This window comes from Canis aureus, chromosome 26, assembly GCF_053574225.1.
Source record: "Canis aureus isolate CA01 chromosome 26, VMU_Caureus_v.1.0, whole genome shotgun sequence".
Classification (NCBI taxonomy): Eukaryota; Metazoa; Chordata; class Mammalia; order Carnivora; family Canidae; genus Canis; species Canis aureus.
In genome coordinates, this window is record NC_135636.1 from 38556306 (window position 1) to 38581776 (window position 25471).

General features: G+C 40.0%; 1 long non-coding RNA gene across 1 annotated transcript; it reads left to right on the forward strand.

The window, feature by feature from the left end:
• Positions 1-14567: 14567 nt before the first annotated feature.
• On the forward strand, positions 14568-16069 carry LOC144298432 (uncharacterized). The gene is made up of 2 exons (XR_013365394.1): positions 14568-15310; positions 15935-16069. It is a non-coding gene; the product is annotated as an uncharacterized LOC144298432 (long non-coding RNA).
• Positions 16070-25471: the final 9402 nt, after the last annotated feature.

Below are 25471 nucleotides of genomic sequence, written 5' to 3' on the forward strand. Positions count from 1 at the left end.
GGATTTGAATAGACATTTCTCCAAAGATATATAAACAGACAATAAGCACATGAAAAGACCTCCAGCACCATCAGTCATTACGGAAATGCAAATCAAAATCACAATGAGATACTTTTCACATCCACTAGGATGGCTACAATTAAAATGTTAAATACCACTGAGGGGGGCACTTGATGGGATGAGCACTGTTGGTGGGAATGCAAGCTAGTACAGCCACTCTGGAAAATAGTGTGGAGGTTCCTCAAGAAGTTAAAAATAGAGCTACCCTATGAACCAGCAATTGCACTACTGGGTATTTAGCCAAAGATACAGATGTAGTGAAACAATGGGACAACTGCACCCCAATGTTTATAGCAGCAATGTCCACAATAGCCAAACTGTGGAAGGAGCCTCGGTGTCCATCAAAAGATGAATGGATAAAGAAGATGTGGTCTATGTATACAATGGAATATTACTCAGCCATTAGAAACAACAAATACCCACCATTTGCTTCGACATGGATGGAACTGGAGGGTATGAGTGAAATAAGTCAATCAGAAAAGGACAAACATATGGTCTCATTCATTTGGGGAATATAAAAAATAATGAAAGGGAATAAAGGGAAAGGAGAGAAGATGAGTAAAATATCAGTGAGGGTGACAAAACATGAGAGACCCCTAACTCTGGGAAATGAACAAGGGGTAGTGGAAGGGGAGGTGGGCGGGGGCCTGGGGTGACTGGGTGATGGGCACTGAGGGGGGCACTTGGTGGGATGAGCACTGGGTGTTATGCTAAATGTTGGCAAATTGAACTCCAATAAAAAAATTAAAAAACAAAAACAAAACAAAATCGCAATGAGATATTTTTCACATCCACTAGGATGGCTACAATTAAAATGTTAAATACCTCTGAGGGGGGCACTTGATGGGATGAGCACTGGGTGATATGCTATATGTTGGCAAATTGAACTCCAATAAAAAATAATAATTAAAAATAAATAAAAATAAAAATAAAATGTTAAATACATTAATTCAAAAGGATACAAGCACACCCATATGTTTATTGCAGCATTTTTTATTATAGCCAAATTATGGAAGTAAACCAACTGCCCATCAATAGATGAGTGGATAAAGAAGATGTGGCCTATATACACAATGAAATATTAGTCATGAAAAAGAATAAAATCTTGCCATTTGCAGCAACATGGGTGAAGCTAGAGTGTATTATGCTAAGCAAAATAAATCAGTCAGAGAAAGACAAATACTGTATTATTTCACTCATATGTGGAATTTAAGAAGCAAAACAAACAAAGGGTGAGGAGAGAAACTAAAAAGAGACTCCTAAACATAGAGAACAGAGGGTTACCAGAGGGGAGGTGGATGGAGGGATAGGTAAAACAGGGGTTGGGGATTAATAGTAAGTACACTTATCATGATAAGCACTGAGTAATATATGGAATTGTTGAATTACTATAATATACATCTGAAACTAATATAACACTCTATGCAACTACACTGGATTAAAATAATAATTAAAAATATTTTTTAAAACTTAGACAATAGAAAGTGTTGGCAAGAATATAGAGAAATTGAGGCAGCTGGGTGGCATAGTTGGTTAAGTGTCGGAATCTTGGTTTCAGCTCAGGTTGTAATTTCAGGGTCATGAGATCAAGCCCCACAACAGTCTACTTTAGATTCTCTCTTCCTCTTCCTCTGCCTTTCCACTCATGTGCTCGCTTGCTCTCTCTCTCTCTCTCTCTCTCATAAATAAATAAATAAAGCTTTAAAAAAATAATGTAGAGAAATTGGAGCCTTCATGAATTGCTGTGGAATTGAAAAATGGAGAGGCTATTTGGGAAAGCAGCTTGACATTTCCTCAAAAGGTTAAACACACTGCAATTCCACTCCCAGGAGTTTACTCAAGAGAAATGAAAACATATGTCTACTTGTACATGAATTGTTCATAGAAGTATCACTCATAATAGCCAAAAAATAGAAAAAAAGAATCTTCAATACTATGACATTTCCGTTAAAAGTAACCATAATTTTGTAAAGCCCTTCCTTTAGCTTCCTAGAAAAGGAATTAGAGACTCTAACGGAGTTTGTTGCATGCCTGCCCTTGCCCCACTGAAAGTTTTGCTGGACTCAGCTTTGGCAGTGCAATAGGAGCATGATTTAGAGGTTGCTAGGACAGCTGCTCTCCCAAATGAGGATGGTGACCTGTGAGAAAATGAAGCTGGAACCCAGCAACAGAAGTCTGGTATTAGGGATCCCTGGGTAGCGCAGCGGTTTTGCGCCTGCCTTTGGCCCAGGGTGCGATCCTGGAGACCCGGCCGGGATCGAGTCCCATGTCGGGCTCCTGGTGCATGGAGCCTGCTTCTCCCTCTGCCTGTGTCTCTGCCTCTCTCTCTCTCTCTCTCTCTGTGACTATCATAAATAAATTTTAAAAATTTAAAAAAAAGAAGTCTGGTATTATAGGAAAACCGTGATGTCAGTGGCACAACCTGTCTACTTCTATAATGTACAGCTGAGAGAACATGTGCTTCCTCTTTAGGATGCTGAAGATGAACGGGCTTTGGAGTAAATGTTGCAGCTAAACAAAGCACCTTCATCTTTTGGATCTACATACTTAGCTGTTTTATTTTTTTTTATTTATTTTTTATTGGTGTTCAATTTACTAACATACAGAATAACCCCCAGTGCCCGTCACCCATTCACTCCCACCCCCCGCCCTCCTCCCCTTCTACCACCCCTAGTTCGTTTCCCAGAGTTAGCAGTCTTTATGTTCTGTCTCCCTTTCTGATATTTCCCACACAATTAGCTGTTTTAGAATACAGCTGTTTCCTTCTTGAATTTCCAGTATAAGACTACTGCACTCCGATGTTTCTAGCAGCAATGTCCACAATAGCCAAACTGTGGAAGGAGCCTCAGTGTTCATCGAAAGATGAATGGATAAAGAAGATGTGGTTTATGTATACAATGGAATATTACTCAGCCATTAGAAATGGCAAATACCCACCATTTCCTTCAACGTGGATGGAACTGGAGGGTATTATGCTGAGTGAAATAAGTCAATCGGAGAAGGACAAACATTATATGGTCTCATTCATTGGGGAATATAAATAATAGTGAAAGGGAATAGAGGGGAAGGGAGAAGAAATGGGTAGGAAATATCAGAAAGGGAAACAGAATATGGAAGACTTCTAACTCTGGGAAACGAACTAGGGGTGGTGGAAGGGGAGGAGGCGGGGGTGTGGGGGTGACTGGGTGGTGGGCACTGAGGGGGGCACTTGACAAGATGAGCACTGGGTGTTATTCTGTATGTTGGCAAATTGAACACCAATAAAAAAATAAATTTATTATTAAAAAAAAAAAAGACCACTGCAATCATGGGACTCCTGAGTGTCTCGACGGTTGAGCATCTGCCTTTGGCTCAGGACGTGATACCTGGCTCGGTATCGAGTCCCACATCTGGCTTCCTGCATGGAGCTTGCTTCTCTCTCTGCCTATGTCTCTGCCTCTGTGTGTGTGTGTGTGTGTCTCTCTCATAAATAAATTAGTTAAATATTTTTTTAAAAGACCATTGCAATCACAGCACGATATTCAAGGGTGAAATCTTGTTTTCTACCAAAGGTAGATCTAAATCACTGAGCCACACAGGCATCCCACTCCCATGCATTTTCATTTAGAAGCAGAATAAAGTTGTATTTCAAATGTCAGAAAAAAAAGAAGAAAGAAAGAAAGAAAGAAAGAAAGAAAGAAAGAAAGAAAGAAAGAAAGAAGAAAGAAAGAAAGAAAGAAAGAAAGAAAGAAAGAAAGAAAGAAAGAAAGAAAGAAAGAAAGAAAGAAAGAAAGAAAGAAAGAAAGAGGAAAGGAGAGAGGGAAGGAGAGAGGGAGGGAGGGCAGGAGGAAGGATGGAAGGAAGGAAGGAAGAAGGGAGGGAGGGAGGAAGGAAGGAAAGGAGGAAAGGAGGGAGGGAGGAAGGAAGAAAATACTATGATACTAAGTTAGGATCCAGATACAAAAGACCCCAGATTGTAGGATTCTGTTTATGTAGAATATACAGAAAAAAGCAAATTTATATAGACAGAAAGATTAGTGATTGTGAGGTGCTGGAGCAATGGCGTAAAGGGTTTCTTTTTGGGGTGATGAAAATGTTCTGGAAGTAGATAAGGGTGACAGTTGCACAATTTTTTTAATATATTAAAAACCACTTTAAATTTGTGAATTTTATTAGAGTATGTAAATTATATCTCAATTTAAAAAAAAATAGTGCAGTGCTGGTACAGAAATGGAAACATTCATGGATACATCAATAGAAAATCCAGAAATAGATCCAAGTATAATTGAGAATATGATGAAGTAAACATTTCAAATCAAGGGAAATTTGACATATTCTTCAATAAATGCTAGGACAGAGGGGCAAGATGGCGGAAGAGTAGGGTCTCCAAATCACCTGTCTCCACCAAATTACCTAGAAAACCTTCCAATCATCCTGAAAATCTATGAATTCGGCCTGAGAATTAAAGAGAGACCAGCTGGAATGCTACAGTGAGAAGAGTTCGCGCTTCTATCAAGGTAGGAAGACGGGGAAAAAGAAGTAAAGAAACAAAGGCCTCCAAGGGGGAGGGGCCCCGCGAGGACCCGGGCTGAGGCCGGGGCGAGTGTCCCCAGGACAGGAGAGCCCCGTCCCGGAGGAGCAGGAGCTGCACCGACCTTCCCGGGCGGAAAGGGGCTCGCGGGGAGTTGGAGCAGGACCCAGGAGGGCGAGGATGCCCTCGGGTTCCCTGGGACAGTAACAGAGCAACTGCGCGCCCAGGAGAGTGCGCCGAGCTCCCTAAGGGCTGCAGCGCGCACAGCGGGACCCGGCGGGACCCGGAGCAGCTGAAGGGGCTCGGGCGGCGGCTCCGCGGAGGGGGCTGCGCGGCCCCGGGAGCAGGTCAGAGGGGCTCGGGCAGAGGAAGAGGCTCCGTGCGGAGGGGGCTGCGTGGTTCCAGGAGCAGCTCGGCTGCTCGGGCGGCGGCTCCGCGGAGGGGGCTGCGGGGCAGGAGCGCGAATCCACCAGCGCAGGCTCCGGAGCACAGGGCGCCGGGACACAGCCCAGGATCCCGCCTCCCCCGGGACAGGCAGAGGCCGGGAGGGCCCAGGACAGCAAGGACGCTCCTGCCCCAGCTGAGCACATCAGCGGCCCCGCCCCGGAGCCTCCAGGCCCTGCAGACTGAGACCTCCGGAGTTACTGCGGGGGCTGAATCCAGGTTTCCAGAGCTGGCCCCGCCACTAGGGCTGTTCCTCCTGCGGCCTCACGGGGTAAACAACCCCCACTGAGCCCTGCACCAGGCAGGGGCACAGCAGCTCCCCCAACTGCTAACACCTGAAAATCAGCACAGCAGGCCCCTCCCCCAGAAGACCAGCTAGACTGACAACTTCCAGAGGAAGCCAAGGGACTTAAAGTACACAGAATCAGAAGATACTCCCCCGTGGTTCTTTTTTTTTTTTTTTTTTTCCTGTTTTGTTTTGTTTTGCTTTTTGATTTGTTTCCTTCCCCCACCCCCCTTTTTTTCTCCTTTCTTTTTCTTTCTCTTCTTCTTCCCTTTTTTTTTCTTTTTTGTTTTTTTTTTTCTTCCTTTTTTTTCTCTTTCTCTTTTCTTTCCTTCTTTCTCTCCTCTCTTTTTCTCCTTTTCCCAATACAACTTGCTTTTGGCCACTCTGCACTGAGCAAAATGACTAGAAGGAAAACCTCACCTCAAAAGAAAGAATCACAAACAGTCCTCTCTCCCACAGAGTTACAAAATCTGGATTACAATTCAATGTCAGAAAGCCAATTCAGAAGCACTATTATACAGCTACTGGTGGCTCTAGAAAAAAGCATAAAGGACTCAAGAGACTTCATGACTGCAGAATTTAGAGCTAATCAGGCAGAAATTAAAAATCAATTGAATGAGATGCAATCCAAACTAGAAGTCCTAACGACGAGGGTTAACGAGGTGGAAGAACGAGTGAGTGACATAGAAGACAAGTTGATGGCAAAGAGGGAAACTGAGGAAAAAAGAGACAAACAATTAAAAGACCATGAAGATAGATTAAGGGAAATAAACGACAGCCTGAGGAAAAAAAACCTACGTTTAATTGGTGTTCCCGAGGGTGCCGAAAGGGACAGAGGGCCAGAATATGTATTTGAACAAATTCTAGCTGAAAACTTTCCTAATCAGGGAAGGGAAACAGGCATTCAGATCCAGGAAATATAGAGACCCCCCCCCTAAAATCAATAAAAACCGTTCAACACCTCGACATTTAATAGTGAAGCTTGCAAATTCCAAAGATAAGGGGAAGATCCTTAAAGCAGCAAGAGACAAGAAATCCCTGACTTTTATGGGGAGGAGTATTAGGGTAACAGCAGACCTCTCCACAGAGACCTGGCAGGCCAGAAAGGGCTGGCAGGATATATTCAGGGTCCTAAATGAGAAGAACATGCAACCAAGAATACTTTATCCAGCAAGGCTCTCATTCAAAATGGAAGGAGAGATAAAGAGCTTCCAAGACAGGCAGCAACTAAAAGAATATGTGACCTCCAAACCAGCTCTGCAAGAAATTTTAAGGGGGACTCTTAAAATTCCCCTGTAAGAAGAAGTTCAGTGGAACAGTCCACAAAAACAAGGACTGAATAGATATCATGATGACACTAAACTCATATCTCTCAATAGTAACTCTGAATGTGAACGGGCTTAATGACCCCATCAAAAGGCGCAGGGTTTCAGACTGGATAAAAAAGCAGGACCCATCTATTTGCTGTCTACAAGAGACTCATTTTAGACAGAAGGACACCTACAGCCTGAAAATAAAAGGTTGGAGAACCATTTACCATTCGAATGGTCCTCAAAAGAAAGCAGGGGTAGCCATCCTTATATCAGATAAACTAAAATTTACCCCAAAGACTGTAGTGAGAGATGAAGAGGGACACTGTATCATACTTAAAGGATCTATTCAACAAGAGGACTTAACAATCCTCAATATATATGCCCCGAATGTGGGAGCTGCCAAATATATAAATCAATTATTAACCAAAGTGAAGAAATACTTAGATAATAATACACTTATACTTGGTGACTTCAATCTAGCTCTTTCTATACTCGATAGGTCTTCTAAGCACAACATCTCCAAAGAAACGAGAGCTTTAAATGATACACTGGACCAGATGGATTTCACAGATATCTACAGAACTTTACATCCAAACTCAACTGAATACACATTCTTCTCAAGTGCACATGGAACTTTCTCCACAATAGACCACATATTGGGTCACAAATCGGGTCTGAACCGATACCAAAAGATTGGGATTGTCCCCTGCATATTCTCAGACCATAATGCCTTGAAATTAGAACTAAATCACAAGAAGTTTGGAAGGACCTCAAACACGTGGAGGTTAAGGACCATCCTGCTAAAAGATGAAAGGGTCAACCAGGAAATTAAGGAAGAATTAAAAAGATTCATGGAAATTAATGAGAATGAAGATACAACCGTTCAAAATCTTTGGGATGCAGCAAAAGCAGTCCTAAGGGGGAAATACATCGCAATACAAGCATCCATTCAAAAACTGGAAAGAACTCAAATACAAAAGCTAACCTTACACATAAAGGAGCTAGAGAAAAAACAGCAAATAGATCCTAACCCAAGAGAAGAAGGGAGTTAATAAAGATTCGAGCAGAACTCAACGAAATCGAGACCAGAAGAACTGTGGAACAGATCAACAGAACCAGGAGTTGGTTCTTTGAAAGAATTAATAAGATAGATAAACCATTAGCCAGCCTTATTAAAAAGAAGAGAGAGGAGACTCAAATTAATAAAATCATGAATGAGAAAGGAGAGATCACTACCAACACCAAGGAAATACAAACGATTTTAAAAGCATATTATGAACAGCTATACGCCAATAAATTAGGCAATCTAGAAGAAATGGACGCATTCCTGGAAAGCCACAAACTACCAAAACTGGAACAGGAAGAAATAGAAAACCTGAACAGGCCAATAACCAGGGAGGAAATTGAAGCAGTCATCAAAAACTTCCCAAGACACAAGAGTCCAGGGCCAGATGGCTTCCCAGGGGAATTTTATCAAACGTTTAAAGAAGAAACCATACCTATTCTACTAAAGCTGTTTGGAAAGATAGAAAGAGATGGAGTACTTCCAAATTCGTTCTATGAGGCCAGCATCACCTTAATTCCAAAACCAGACAAAGACCCCACCAAAAAGGAGAATTACAGACCAATATCCCTGATGAACATGGATGCAAAAATTCTCAACAAGATACTAGCCAATAGGATCCAACAGTACATTAAGAAAATTATTCACCACGACCAAGTAGGATTTATCCCTGGGACACAAGGCTGGTTCAACACCCGTAAAACAATCAATGTGATTCATCATATCAGCAAGAGAAAAACCAAGAACCATATGATCCTCTCATTAGATGCAGAGAAAGCATTTGACAAAATACAGCATCCATTCCTGATCAAAACTCTTCATAGTGTAGGGATAGAGGGAACATTCCTCGACATCTTAAAAGCCATCTATGAAAAGCCCACAGCAAATATCATTCTCAATGGGGAAGCACTGGGAGCCTTTCCCCTAAAATCAGGAACAAGACAGGGATGTCCACTCTCACCACTGCTATTCAACATAGTACTGGAAGTCCTAGCCTCAGCAATCAGACAACAAAAAGACATTAAAGGCATTCAAATTGGCAAAGAAGAAGTCAAACTCTCCCTCTTCGCCAATGACATGATACTCTACATAGAAAACCCAAAAGACTCCACCCCAAGATTGCTAGAACTCATACAGCAATTCGGTAGCATGGCAGGATACAAAATCAATGCCCAGAAATCAGTGGCATTTCTATACACTAACAATGAGACTGAAGAAAGAGAAATTAAGGAGTCAATCCCATTTACAATTGCACCCAAAAGCATAAGATACCTAGGAATAAACCTAACCAAAGATGTAAAGGATCTATACCCTCAAAACTATAGAACACTTCTGAAAGAAATTGAGGAAGACACAAAGAGATGGAAAAATATTCCATGCTCATGGATTGGCAGAATTAATATTGTGAAAATGTCAATGTTACCCAGGGCAATATACATGTTTAATGCAATCCCTATCAAAATACCATGGACTTTCTTCAGAGAGTTAGAACAAATTATTTTAAGATTTGTGTGGAATCAGAAAAGACCCCGAATAGCCAGGGGAATTTTAAAAAAGAAAACCATATCTGGGGGCATCACAATGCCAGATTTCAGGTTGTACTACAAAGCTGTGGTAATCAAGACAGTGTGGTACTGGCACAAAAACAGACACATAGATCAGTGGAACAGAATAGAGAACCCAGAAGTGGACCCTGAACTTTATGGTCAACTAATATTCGATAAAGGAGGAAAGACTATCCATTGGAAGAAAGACAGTCTCTTCAATAAATGGTGCTGGGAAAATTGGACATCCACATGCAGGAGAATGAAACTAGACCACTCTCTTTCACCATACACAAAGATAAACTCAAAATGGATGAAAGATCTAAATGTGAGACAAGATTCCATCAAAATCCTAGAGAAGAACACAGGCAACACCCTTTTTGAACTCGGCCACAGTAACTTCTTGCAAGATACATCCACAAAGGCAAAAGAAACAAAAGCAAAAATGAACTATTGGGACTTCATCAAGATAAGAAGCTTTTGCACAGCAAAGGATACAGTCAACAAAACTAAAAGACAACCTACAGAATGGGAGAAGATATTTGCAAATGACATATCAGATAAAGGGCTAGTTTCCAAGATCTATAAAGAACTTATTAAACTCAACACCAAAGAAACAAACAATCCAATCATGAAATGGGCAAAAGACATGAACAGAAATCTCACAGAGGAAGACATAGACATGGCCAACATGCATATGAGAAAGTGCTCTGCATCACTTGCCATCAGGGAAATACAAATCAAAACCACAATGAGATACCACCTCACACCAGTGAGAATGGGGCAAATTAACAAGGCAGGAAACAACAAATGTTGGAGGGGATGCGGAGAAAAGGGAACCCTCTTACACTGTTGGTGGGAATGTGAACTGGTGCAGCCACTCTGGAAAACTGTGTGGAGGTTCCTCAAACAGTTAAAAATATACCTGCCCTACGACCCAGCAATTGCACTATTGGGGATTTACCCCAAAGATACAGATGCAGTGAAACGCCGGGACACCTGCACCCCGATGTTTATAGCAGCAATGGCCACGATAGCCAAACTGTGGAAGGAGCCTCGGTGTCCAACGAAAGATGAATGGATAAAGAAGATGTGGTTTATGTATACAATGGAATATTACTCAGCTATTAGAAATGACAAATACCCACCATTTGCTTCAATGTGGATGGAACTGGCGGGTATTATGCTGAGTGAAGTAAGTCAGTCGGAGAAGGACAAACATTATATGTTCTCATTCATTTGGGGAATATAAATAATAGTGAAAGGGAATATAAGGGAAGGGAGAAGAAATGTGTGGGAAATATCAGAAAGGGAGACAGAACGTAAAGACTGCTAACTCTGGGAAACGAACTAGGGGTGGTAGAAGGGGAGGAGGGTGGGGGGTGGGAGTGAATGGGTGACGGGCACTGGGGGTTATTCTGTATGTTAGTAAATTGAACACCAATAAAAAATTTAAAAAAAATAAAATAAAATAAATAAATGCTAGGACAATTTGCTATTCATCTGATATGATAGTCAAGTTAAATAACCCACATCACATACAAAAATAAATTTCTAATATGTTAAGGTTATAATGTAAAAAAATTTAAATGATAAAGTACTAGAAGAAAATATTTTGTAAACATTTAACTTTGAGCTGATGGAGGACTTTCTAAGAAAACTCAGAAACCCCTAAATTTGTGCATGACAGATTTAATTATATAAGTATTAGAAGTACTCAGTTGAAGAAACTACAAGATAAAAGGGAATATAATATCCTGGGAGAAAATACTTACAGCAGATGTAACTATTAAGACTCATACTTTATAAAATATTCTTGTAAATCGGTAAGAAAAAAACAATATCCCAAGACAAAAATTACAGAAGTGTAAGAGGAAATTCAAAATGTCAATAATTAATCTCATCCCCACTAGCAGCCAGAGAAACCTAAATTAAAACGACAGTGGCCTACCATTTTTCATTCATTAGATTTACCAAAAAAATAAGTGTTATCAAGGCTGTGGTGAATTGGGTATTATCCATGAAACTTGTAAATATATATGCTTTTGATCCAGAAGGCCACCTCTAAAAGTGTACGCCACAGAAATAATTATACATAAAGACCCATGTACAAGAATATTTATTAGAGTATTATTTGTAATTAAATATCAAAAAACAACCCAATTTGCCTTCAATACAAAAAATAAAATAAGTTATCATACAGTGATATAATCCATGTAGCTACTTAAGAGGCTCAGCAATGTAACATTAAGAGATAAACCCAAGTCCCATATCTACCTGCATAGCATAATTTCAATTATGTCTTTGTTTTTTTTTAACTGAAATAGAAGTTCTCTTAATGAAACCCACTTAATGAATTAATTAGCACTTCATTTCCTATATGAAATATACTGACTGATTTGTTCTCACTTTAAGAGACATTCATGTTAGTAGATGGGTAAACCATAATTTGTCCTCAAAAAGATGATTCTAACTTTTAAAGGAGCAAAGAATACTACTGATACTTACAGATAGGTTTCTAAGCATCTGAGGAAAAATTGGAGATCTAGGTGCAAGGATTGAGGAGAGAAGTAACCCTTCCTTTTCTCTAATTCAGTAAAGAAAATGATGTGGATATAGATGTAGATGGTCTTCAACTTCAGGATGGTTCAACTTAATGACATTTCAACTTTAAAATAGCATGACAGAGGGATGCCTGGGTGGCTCAGCAGTTGAGCATCTGCCTTTGGCCCAGGGCGTGATCCTGGAGTCCTGGGATCAAGTCCCACATCAGGCTTCCTACATGGAGCCTGCTTCTCCCTCTGCCTCTCTCTTTCTCTGTGTCTTTCATGTATAAATAAATGAAATCTTTTTTTTAAAATGGTATGATAGCAATACACATTCAATAGAAACCATACTTTGAATTTTGATCTTTTCCCAGCAGCACTAACCATCTACATTCCACAGCTCTCTTATGTTGGGCAGGGGCTATGAGCACAATTCCCAGTTGGCCACCATAATCTGAGGATCAACAGTCTACACACTTGCAACCATTGTCCACCCATGCAACCATTCTGCTTTACACTTCCAGTACAGTATTCAATAAACTACATGGGATATTAAACACTTTATTATAAAAAAGACCTTGGGTTAGAGGACTTTGCCCAACTGTAGGCTGCTCTAAGTGCTCTGAGCGTATTTAAGGTAGATTAGGCTAAGCTAGGATGTTTGGTAGGTTAGGTGTATTAAATGCTTTTTTGATTTATGATATTTTTTATTTAAAATGGGTTTATTGGAATATAGTAAGTCCAGGAAGATCTGTATCTTTTCATTTTCTGTAATTTTTAAATATTTTTACTGTAACAGTTTAAAAGACACAAAAAAAAGGCACCTGTGTGGCTCAGTTGGTTAAGCATCTGCCTATGGCTCAGGTCATGATCTCAGGGTCCTGGGATCCAGTCCTGCATCAGGCTTTCTACTCAGCAAGAAGTCTGCTTCTCCCTCTCCCTCTGGGCTTTTGCTCTCGCTCTCTCTCTCTCCCTCTCTTTCTCCCTCTCTCTCTCTCTCTCTATTAAATAAATAAATAAATGATATATTTTAAGTAAATAACAGACTCAGAAAATTGTTGACTGGTGTTTGGTAGAATTTATAGTATAATCATCTCACCTATAAAGTCAGTATTTACTTCTATTTCATACATGCTTATTAATGAGTTTAAGCATTCTGCTGTATATTGAGTCAATTTGAGTAATTTCATTTTATGAAGATTTTTATGCTTTTAACCATAAAAATGTACAAACTATTCCCCAGTAAGCTTTTCCTCTTCTCCATGTTTGAGTTCTATCCTTTTCACATTCCTATTATTGAAAATGTTTTTTTCTTTCTTGGCCGTTCTTGTCAAAATGTTGTCTTTTTTTAATATTTTATTTATTTATTCATGAGAGACACAGAGAGAGAGGCAGAGACACAGCCAGAGGGAGAAGCAGGCTCCATGCAGGAAGCCCGACATGGGACTCGATTCCAGGTCTCCAGGATCAGGCCCCAGGCTGAAGGCAGCACTAAACCACTGAGCCATCCGGGCTGCCCAAAATTTTGTCTATTTTAATGATACTTTTAAAGTACAAACTTTTCATTTTATTTGACAATCTTAGTGGTTTTTTCTAACTCATTAATTTCAACTACTATCTTCATCAATATCTTGTCTACTTTCTTTATATTTATTTTGCTTTTTTTGTTCCATCTTATTGAGTTCAAGCCCACATTAACTTTCAAGTTTTTACATTTATATACTAAATACATTTATATACTAAAATACTGATAATAATTTATTTACAACTGTTCATTATAGAAATGCTAATGTCCTGAACCAGGAGTAGTCGAGATCCCCAGATATGAAGAAGAAAGGAGGGATGCTGAGGCTCACCAGTAGAACTGTGACAAACCATGACTTTGTATGCTACATGGTTGGGTACCCAAGCACTTAATGTTCTGCTCACCAGGCTGATTCTGGACACACCAGAATCCTGCCCAGGCTTGGACCCTGGGGGGATGAAAGAGATGGATTCAACTTCTCCCAAGAGAAGGAACTCCACCCCCAAGATATAATGTCAGCCCAGTCCAGGACTCTCCTATCTGCTGTCTGCAACACCATGAAGCCTAAATGGATCCTCTTTTCTTTGTGTATACTCATCATGTCCATGCCTCTCCAGACGCTTTCAGGCATGCTGTTTCCTGAAAATCTCAGAAAACAATTGTGTGAAAGTGGACATCTTGGAAGTAAGACAAAATAGGAAGGGCAGTCCTGGGGAACAGTGTGAAGGCAATGGTGGTCTAGGCAGCCTGGGTGACAAGCAGGAATGAAGTTCTGCTTTTATATCAAACCATATGGCTCAAGAGAATCTGATTCCAGAAGTTTCATTCAATTCTGCCTATGGATTGGAGAAGGAGGAAGACATAAAATAAAATCAACTTAAGTTTTTTCTAAGGGATTTCGGTGGAAGAGGAGCGGGATCATGAGAATTGGATTAATGTCAAAAGTGTCTAGGAAATCCTTTTATTGGGGTGTGTATATGTATGTGGGTGTATTAGATGTGCTTTAATTCTACTTAACACATACAGGACTACTCTGCATTCTATGGATACAAAGAAGCAGAGGCCATCACTCACAGGCTTAGGGCACTCACATCTACTTACCATGATGAATACATGTGAAATACTCAGAGTAAATGTAGCAAATTCCCAGTTGTGGGTAAGGGCTGTAGTTGGACTTGAAGAAGACTGACATTAATTCCTTCTTTGTCTTCAACATGGCCATCATTGTTCCTGCTTTGACCACCCACCTCCATGGTCTCAGCTAAGCCAGGTGAGTCTGCATGGTAGGCAAAAAGGGGGATCAGATGGGAGAGGACATAGACACAGGTGGAGGAAAGGAAGATCTTCTGCCAAAATAAGCATTTTAAACCTATCCTTCAGAAGTACATGTAGAGAGCCAAAGATCTTTTTAGCTTGTGTGTTTGCAGGGAGTCTGTAAAAATCAAAGTAAGGGTTCTGACCTGTGGCCTTGGGAAAGCAGATGATGACATATTCAGTTCCAGTGCCTTGGGGAAAGTCTGTGGAGAGTCAGAAAATGAGACCTATTTAATATAAAGTTCTGTGATACAGGGCAGAAGCCTCAGGTCTTTCTTGCTTTCAGCTCTTTAAAATTACTTCAAAATTTTTATAATTTTCCAATTACTTCTCAGAATCTCTGACCCAGGCCAGAATCTAAATCATTGCCCTATATCGCATATACAGTGAAATTTATGTTGAAGGAACTCGCTCAATGAAAAGGTATCAGGTAGATTCACATGGACTGATGACCATCAGTCATCTGAGTCCATGAGGAAAAGAATGTCCATTTGGCAGTAGAAAAGAAAACCTGACTCCAGGATTCTCATGCCCAGAAATCTGCAACTACCCTCCGCTATTTGGTACCTGTAAGTCAGTTTACACCAGATTCTACTACAACACCTTGACATTTGTGTGTGAGCCCTTCGTCTTCTCTGGCTGTGGAGGCAACAGGAACAACTTTAAACAAAAATATCTCTGTGAAAAATACTGTATTCCTGAAAAGTAAGTCTCTCAACACTTCATCCCACCCCAAATGACAACAACCAAATACTAGAAACCCTGGTTTTTCAGGAAAAAGAAAATAAGAGGCCAGGGGAGATTAAGCAATGGGACAAGAGATTATACCTGGGTTGGAAACAATCAGTCACAGGCACAAATTTCAATGCCTTGGGTCATTTAGTCCAACAAAGCTCTTTTTTAATTGTGAAAATTGAAGCCCAAAGTGAAAACTGGCTAATGACTTCCCAAGCTCATTCAGAAGAAGGACATGGATCCAGACCCCCTAGCTCTTTACCCAGCATCTCACTACTACCACGATGGCCGCATGTCTTTAAGATCCTATCCAACCCTTATTTTTGCACAGGTAAAAGAGAAGTAGTGAGATTTGGCTGAATAGTTCAGTATCTATAGTGAATGGCCACACAATAGCCTCAGGCTCAAGAGCAGAGACTTCAAAGTATTAATCCTCAGAGTATAGCACTATATTTGCTCATTAACATTTTATGGATGGATTATGGGTCAGGATGTATTATAGGCATTAAAAACATCTCTGAAGTTCTGCTAATGTGCAAAATACCCTGGATTCTACCAAAGACCATAACAATCACTACATTTATTTATTAACAGTGACAGAGGTGGTGGAAAACAGGAGGCTTAACATGACAGAAGGAAGAAACAAGCAAAATGGAATATTCTTCATGCAAAAGTATCCCAAAATAATTCTGAGTAAATAAATTGAAATATTACTGGAAGATTTTCAAATTTAGAATTCTTGCTAATTTCTTTGCCCAGATTTGCCTTTCATATTGATTAGATGTATAAAATTTTAATTGGAAAATTTTTGTATGTCAGACCCTGTCTAAAATCCTTTATCTCTCTCAACCTAGATTCTTCCAATGTAAACTACAGATGACCTACATTGGCACAAACAATGTAATGAGTTAGTCTGTATAAGGACAATCATTATTGATATCTCCTTGGTATGGCCTGCCAAAACTGAGTTTGCTTCTGTATTTTGTCACTGATCCCAGTGGATTTCCATATAAATGGCACTAAAATAATCATCATTAAATTATTTCATCCTCCCCAAATTAATGAGCATTCAACCCTCAACAATGCTCACATTCTAGGGAAATGGCTCCAATGCCACAGATGCCTGCAATATAGAAATTGTGACTTTACACCTGGAAGCTACAAATATTAAATTAACCTGAACTTCTATAATCAGACTATGGAAGATCATTCCCCTTTGCCCTGACTACCCTATTTATATTCTTTTTTTTTTCCTATTTATATTCTTATCAAGGACCCACCCTCACAAAGGAGTAGAGTGGTATGAGCAGCCTAGGCCAGTATTTTAAGGACCACAAACAGTAATGGCCAATGTAGCCCAGGGTAAATCCATACATGGGCATTCTAGGTCAATACCAACAATGGTAACCCCTGCTTCTGGACTTTGGGCATAGACTGGGAGCTACCTTGGGAATTGGCAGAAAGCATAAGTTAGATATGTCACTCTAGCCCTTCACCCAGAAATTGTTCCTGTGTAAAACCGGACAAATTAAAAAGGTAGTTTCTGGGTACTGAGCCAAAGTCTAGTATCCCAGATCATTCTGACTCCACGGAAACTTTTTTCTAGGCCTGGTATCCTGAGTATAGCTTATCTGGTGTCCATTCATGGATTCTGGAGATTTTCCTCCCTCTAATCATTGTGAAACACAGTATCACATAAACAAGACTTGAGTGAAATTTCCTTGAAAACTCTTTCAGAACTATAGTCTAGTCTATTCCAAAGAATTACTATAAGCAAAATACTCTCTGAAGATAATTATTACCAAAACAAGTCCATTTTAGCCTCAGATTTTCAGATTTCTTCTGGGTGCTCAAGTGATTATCCAAGTTTCCTTCTCATTCAGTCTCAAATTTGCCTCTAAGAAGTTTTGTGTGCGCTGTCCGTGGTACTGAAGGAATATTCACAAGTGCCCACAATGATCAGTAAGATGGCACAAGGCCATACAACATTTGCAGACCTTCCTACAGAACTACACACCCAAGGAGTAACACAGGACATCAATCTACAAGAAATCCAAATGAGTTTCACATTAAATTCAAGTGAGATATTTTGAAGGGATGATCACTGGTAAAAGAGGGACACAGATGACAACATAAAACAAGGTCTTGGGGTACACACCAAGGATAGAATGAAAAGATTACAGTCCTGAGTCTGGTCTATTCCCAAAATCATATCCGATCACTAGAGAAACTCAAAAGGAAAATTCCATTATATATGACAGAGAATTAAAAGTAGTTCAAAAATGATTTGGTTTCTGGTTCCAGGAGCCACCAAAGAAAAGGAATTTGTGCAGTAGATCTTGAAATTTGGCACAAGCTTGCCTGCCATTCAAGAGATACTCAGTGCTTGTGAAATCAGAACTTTCAGAAGTCTTCTACAGTGGGGTACATCCCTGTATTAAAGTTGCTCAGGTAGTAAGGTGGTGTGGAATCCCAGGTAGGACAGTGTTGTCTCAGGATCCTCAGTGTCACAGGAAGAACAGGTGGTGCCTAAGTGTGGTAGATTTCCCAGGCATAGGAGCAGGGAAGCCCACTGAGAACAGTGAGTCTAGATGCCAGCTTTCTGGTCTGTGTTGCCATAAACTGTGAACCACTAGATAGTCATAGGATTGCTTTCCTGGAGGTCCAGCAAAATGCAGAAGCATGTCAAGACCCTCTCCCCCCACCACCTAGCACCACTGGAGGAACAGCACTCTCCATATGGAGGCAGTCTCTAAAATTTGGAGTTTTGAAACTCAGTAGCAACTGAGATAGAAACACTCAGTCACAGGCTGGACAAAAATGGAGTTCTGACAGAAACCTGGGAGACAAGAGTAACTGAAGTTTTACTGTTAGGGCTTACTAAAGAGTGCAAAGGGAGGGAGAATCTTCAGCTCTGGGGCTAGAGAGTGGGCACAGCCATATTCATCCCACCCATCAGTGCTGAAAGCCTTTAGGGAGCAAAACAGCACCATGTAGTGAAGTCCAGAAGTGCTTATGCTGAGCTCTGCCTCCCTACACACTGGACTTACTCCTCCACTAGGGCAAGTCAACCTGAGAACCAGTGCGACAGACCCCTGCTCCAGAAGACTGCCACAAACAACTGGCTGGCACCAAGTTTACTGATCATAAAGGGCTAAAGCTTCAGTTCTTAGGGAAAACAGTATACAGAATTCTTCCTATTTTTATTCTTTACTCTTTTAGTATTGTTTTTTCAGTTATTTTCTTATTTTCTCAATTATTTTTTATTACTTTTTAATTTTTATTTTTATATATACTTTATATTTTATATTTTTGTTTCATTTTATTTTTTATTATAAACACCTTAAAATTTATTTCTTTCTTTCTAATTTTAGGATTTAGTTTCTTTTAACAAGGAAATCAAAACACACCCAGGATCCAGGGTTTTTTGTTTTGTTGTTGGTGCTGCTATTTTTTCCTTTTTCTTTCTTCCTTTCTTTCCTAGACAAAAAGATGAGACAGAAAAATTCACCCCAAAAGAAAGAACAGTAGGTAGTACTCACTGCCAGATTGAATCAATAGGGATATAAGTTAGATGTCTAAACTGGAATTTAAAACAATGATAAAGATACTAGCTGGGCTTCAAAAAACTATAGAAGATACTAGAGAATCCATTACTGTAGAGATGAAAGAACTAAAATCTAATCAGACCAAAATTTAAAATGCTATTACGAGATGCAGTCTCAACTGGTACCATAAAACTGAGGGTGAATGAAGCAGAAGAGCAAATCAGTGCTATAGAAGATAAAATTATGGAAAATAAGGAAGCTGAGGAGGGAAAGAAAACTATTAGACCATGAGGGCAGACTTAGGGAACTCAGCAATTCCATAAAGTGAAATACTATCCATTTTATAAGAGACCCAGAAGATGAATAAGCAGGGAGATAAGGGGCAGAAAGTTTACTGAACAAGATGAGAATTTCCCTAATCTGGAGAAGGAAACAGGCATTCAAGTCCAAGAAACACAGAGAACTCCCCTCAAAAGCAATAAAAAAAAAAAAAAACAGGTGAGCACCTCAACATATTATAGTGAAACTTGCAAATTACAAAGATGAAGAGAAAATCCTAAAACCCACTCGGGACAAGAGGTCCTTAAGCTAAAAGAGTAGACACTTTGGCTGGCAGCAGACCTGTCCATGGAGACCTGGCAGGCCAGAAAGGACTGGCATGATATAGCCAATGTGCAAATTGGTAAAAATATGCAGCCAAGAATACTTTATCCAGAAAGGCTGTATTTCAGCATAGAAGGTGAGATAGAGAGTTTCAAAAGACAAAAACTAAAGGAATTTGTGAACACTAAACTAGCCCTCACAAGAAATATTAAAGGGGATCCCTTGAGCAGAAAGAGAGACCAAAAGTAACAAAGACTAAAAAGGAACAGAGAAAATCTCCAGAAACAAGGACTTTACAGGTAATACAATGGCACTACAATCATATCTTTCAATAATCACTCTGAATGTAAATGGACTAATTGCCCCAATCGAAAGATGTAAGGTGTCAGAATGGATGAAAAAACAAGACCAATCTATATGCTGCTTACAAGAGACTCATTTTAGACATAAAGACACCTCTAGATTGAAATGAGCCATCTATCATGCTAATGGATGTCAAAAGAAAGCCAGAGTACCCATATTTATATCAGACAAGCTAGATTTTAAGCCAAACACTGTAACAAGAGATGAAAAAGGGCATTATATCATATTTAAGGAGTCTATCTAAAAGAAGATCTAACAATTGTAAATATTTATGCCCCCGACTTGGGAGCACCCAAATATATAAATCAATTAATAACAAACATAAAGAAACTCAGTGATAATGATACAATAATAGTAGGGAACATTAACACCTCACATACAGCAATGGATGGATAAGCTAGCAGAAAATCAACAAGAAAACAATGGCTTTGAATGACATACTGGACCAGATGGATTTAACAGATATATTCACAGTATCTCCTCCTAAAACAGCAGAATACACACTTTTCCAATGCACATGGAACATTCTCTAGAACAGATCACACACTAGGTCACAAATCAGGTCTCGACGGGTACAAAAAGATTGATATCATACCATGCGTATATTCAGACCAGAATGCTATGAAACTTGAAGTCAACCATAAGAAAAAAATTGAAAAGACCATAGTGTAGAGGCTAAAAACATCCTACTAAAGAATGAATGGGGAGGGCAGCCTGGGTGGCTCAGCGGCTTAGCACCACCTTCAACTTAGGGTGTGATCCTGGAGACCTGGGATTGAGTCCCACTATAGGCTCCCTGCATGGAAGCCTGCTTCTCCCTCTGTATGTGTCTCTGCCTCTCTCTGTGTATCTCTCATAAATAAATAAATAAAATATTTTAAAAAATAAAGAATGAATGGGGGGCACCTGGGTGGCTAATCCATTAAGTGTCTGCCTTTGGCTCATATCATGATCCCGTGGTCTTGGGATCAAGCCCTGCATCAAGATCCCTGCTTGGCAGAGAGCCAGTTTCTCCCGCTCCCTCCACCTCCCACTCCCCATGCTTGTACTCTGTCTTTCGCTTTCTCTCTCTCTGTGTCAAATTAATAAGTAAACCTTGAAAAAAGAAAAAAAAGAATGAATGGGTCAACCAGGAAATTAAAGAAATTTTTTTAAATATATGGGAGCAAATGAAAATAAAAACACAAGAGTTCAAAACCTTTGGAATGGGAAAGCACTGGGAGCCTTTCCCCTAAGATCAGGAACAAGACAGGGATGTCCACTCTCACCACTGCTATTCAACATAGTACTGGAAGTCCTAGCCTCAGCAACCAGACAACAAAAAGAAATAAAAGGCATTCAACTGGCAAAGAAGAAGTCAAACTCTCCCTCTTCGCAGATAACATGATACTCTACATAGAAAACCCAAAAGACTCCACCCCAAGATTGCTAGAGCTCATACAGCAATTTGGCAGTGTGGCAAGATACAAAATCAATGCCCAGAAGTCAGTGACATTTCTTACACTAACAATGAGACTGAAGAAAGAGAAATTAAGGAGTCAATCCCATTTACAATTGCATTCAAAAGCATAAGATACCTAGGAATAAACCTCACCAAAGAGGTAAAGGATCTATACCCTAAAAACTACAGAACACTTCTGAAAGAAATTGAGGAAGACACAAAGAGTTGGAAAAATATTCCATGCTCATGGATTGGAAGAATTAATATTGTGAAAATGTCAAGGTTACCCAGGGCAATTTACATGTTTAATGCAATCTCTATCAAAATACCATGGACTTTCTTCAGAGAGTTGGAACAAATTATTTTAAGATTTGTGTGGAATCAGAAAAGACCCCAAAGAGCCAGGGGAATTTTAAAAAAGAAAACCATAGCTGGGGCCATCACAATGCCAGATTTCAGGTTGTACCACAAAGCTGTGGTCATCAAGACAGTGTGGTACTGGCGCAAAAACAGACACATAGATCAATGGAACAGAATAGAGAATCCAGAAGTGGACCCGGAACTTTATGGTCAACTAATATTAGATAAAGGAGGAAAGACTATCCACTGGAAAAAAGACAGTCTCTTCAATAAATGGTGCTGGGAAAATTGGACATCCACATGCAGAAGAATGAAACTAGACCACTCTCTTGCACCATACACAAAGATAAACTCAAAATGGATGAAAGATCTAAATGTGAGACAAGATTCCATCAATCCTAGAGGAGAACACAGGCAACACCCTTTTTGAACTTGGCCACAGTAACTTCTTGCAAGAGAAACAAAACCAAAAATGAACCATTGGTTCTTCATTAAGATAAGAAGACACCTGCACCCCGATGTTTCTAGCAGCAATGTCCACAATAGCCAAACTGGAAGGAGCCTCGGTGTCCATCAAAAGATGAATGGATAAAGAAGATGTGGTTTATGTATACAATGGAATATTACTCAGCCATTAGAAACGACAAATACCCACCATCTGCTTCGACGAGGACGGAACTGGAGGGTTCCAGTCCTCAGTCCATGCTGAGTGAAATAAGTGAATCGGAGAAGGACAAACATTATATGTTCTCATTCATTTGGGGAATATAGATAATAGTGAAAGGGAATAGAAGGGAAGGGAGAAGTAATGAGTGGAAACATCAGAAAGGGAGACAGAACATAAAGACTCCTAACTCTGGGAAACGAACTAGGGGTGGTGGAAGGGAAGGAGGGCGGGGGGTGGGGGTAAATGGGTGACAGGCACTGAGGGGGGCACTTGACGGGATGAGCACTGGGTGTTATTCTGTATGTTGGCAAATTGAACACCAATAAAAAATAAATTTATTATTTTTTTAAAAAAAGGAAATATCAGAAAGGGAGACAGAACATAAAGACTCCTAACTCTGGGAAACGAACTAGGGGTGGTGGAAGGGGAGGAGGGCGGAGGGTGGGGGTGAATGGGTGACGGGCACTGAGGGGGGCACTTGACGGGATGAGCACTGGGTGTTATTCTGTATGTTGGCAAATTGAACACCAATAAAAAATAAATTTATTATTAAAAAAAAGAAGCTTTTGCACAGCAAAAGATACCATCAACAAAACTCAAAGACAACCTACAGAATGGGAGAAGATATTTGCAAATGAAGTATCCGATAAAGGGCTAGTTTCCAAGATCTATAAAGAACTTATTAAACTCAACACCAAAGAAACAAACAATCCAATCATGAAATGGGCAAAAGACATGAAGAGAAATCTCACAGAGGAAGACATAGACATGGCCAACAAGCACATAAAAAAATGCTCCGCATCCCTGGCCATCAGGGAAATACAAATCAAAACCACAATGAGATACCACCTCACACCAGTGAGAATGGGGAAAATTAACAAAGCAGAAAACCACAAATGTTGGAGAGGATGTGGAGAAAGGGGAACCCTCTTGCACTGTTGGTGGGAATGTGAACTGGTGCAGCCACTCTGGAAAACTGTGTGGAGGTTCCTCAAAGAGATAAAAATAGATCTGCCCTGTGACCCAGCAATTTCACTGCTGAGGATTTATCCCAAAGATACAGATGCAATAAAATGCCAGGACACCTGCACCCTGATGTTTATAGCAGCAATGTGCACAATAGCCAAGCTGTGGAAGGAGCCTCGGAGTGCATCGAAAGATGAATGGATAAAGAAGATATGCTTTATGTATACAATGGAATATTCCTCAGCCATTAGAAAGGACAAATACCCACCATTTGCTTCGACGTGGATGGAACTGAAGGGTATTATGCTGAGTGAAATAAGTCAATCGGAGAAGAACAAACATTATATGCTCTCATTCACTTGGGGAATATAAAAAATAGTGAAAGGGAATAAAGGGGAAAGGAGAAAAAATGAGTGGGAAATATCAGAAAGGGAGATAGAACATGAAAGACTCCTAACTCTGGGAAACGAACTAGGGGTGGTTGAAGGGGAAGTGAGCGGGGGGTGGGGGGACTGGGTGACGGGCACTGAGGTGGGCACTTGACGGGATGAGCACTGGTTGTTATTCTATATGTTGGAAAATTGAACACCAATAAAAAATAAATTTATGAGGGGATCCCTGGGTGGCTCAGCAGTTTAGCACCTGCCTTTGGTCTAGGACGCGATCCTGGAGTCCCGGGATCAAGTCCCATGTCAGGCTCCTGGCATGGAGCCTGCTTTCCCTCCTCCTGTGTCTCTGCCTCTCTCTATGTCTATCTTAAATAAATAAATAAATAAATAAATAAATAAATAAATAAATTTATGGAAAAAAAATTTGGAATGCAGCAAAGAAGGTACCTGGGTGTCTCAGTGGTTGAGCGTCCGCCTTTGACTCAGGTTGTGGTCCCGGGGTCCTGGGTTCAAGTCCCACATCTGCCTCCTGATGGGAGCCTACTTCTCCCTCTGCCCATCTCTCTGCCTCTCTGTCTTCCACTTTCTGTGTGTCTCTCATGAATAAATGAATAAAATATTTTTAAAAAACAGAATGCAGCAAAGGTAGTCTTAAAAGGGAAGTATATAGCTATACAGGCCTCCCTCAAGAAGCAAGAAAAGGCTCAAATTAATAATCTTGCTGGAAAAGTACAGCAAATGAAACCTAAATCTAGCAGGAGAAAAAAATAATAAAAATTAGGACAGAAATCAACAGTATAGAAATCAAAAAACAGTAGAAACAGATCAACAAAACTAGGAGTTGATTCTTTGAAAGAATTGACAAGATTGATAAACCCCTAGCCAGACTTATCAAAAAGAAAAGGGAAAGGACCCAAATAAATAAAATCGTGATTGAAAGAGGAGAGATCACAACCAACATCACAGAAATACAATTATAAGAGGATATTATAAGCAATTATATGCCAACAAATTAGGCAATTTGGGAGAAATGGATAAATTCCTAGAAACATATAAACTACCAAAACTGAAACAAGAAGAAATAGAAAACCTGAACAGACCCATAACCAGCAAAGAAATTGAACCAGTAATCAAAAGTCTCCCAAAAACAAGAGTCCAGGGCCAGATGGCTTCCCAGGGGACTTCTACCAAACATTTCAAGAAGAATTAATACCTATTCATCTGAAACCATTCCAAACATATAAATGGAAGGAAAATTTCCAAGCTCTTTCTATGAGGCCAGCATTACCTTGACCCGAAAACCAGACAAAGACCCCACCAAAAAGGAGAATATCCCTCATGAACACAGATGCAAAAATTCTCACCAAGATACTAGCTAATAGGATCCAATAGTACATTAAAAGGATTATTCACCACAACCAGGTGAGATTTATTCCTAGGCTGCAGGTGTGGTTCAACATCTGTAAAACCAATCAATGTGACACACCACATTAATAAAAGAAAGGACAAGAACCATATGATGATCTCGATAGATGCAGAAAAGGCTTTGGACAAAATACAGCATTCTTTCTTGATAAAAACCCTTCACAGTGTAGGGATAGAGGGAACATACCTCAATATCAGAAAAGTCACACACAAAAACCCACAGTGAATATCATCCTCAATAGGGAAAAACTGAGAACTCTCCCCCTAAGGCCAGAAACACAACAGGGATGTCCACTCTTACTGCTGTTGTTCAACGTAGTACTGGAAGTCCTGGCCTCAGGAATCAGACAACAAAAAGAAGTAAAAGGT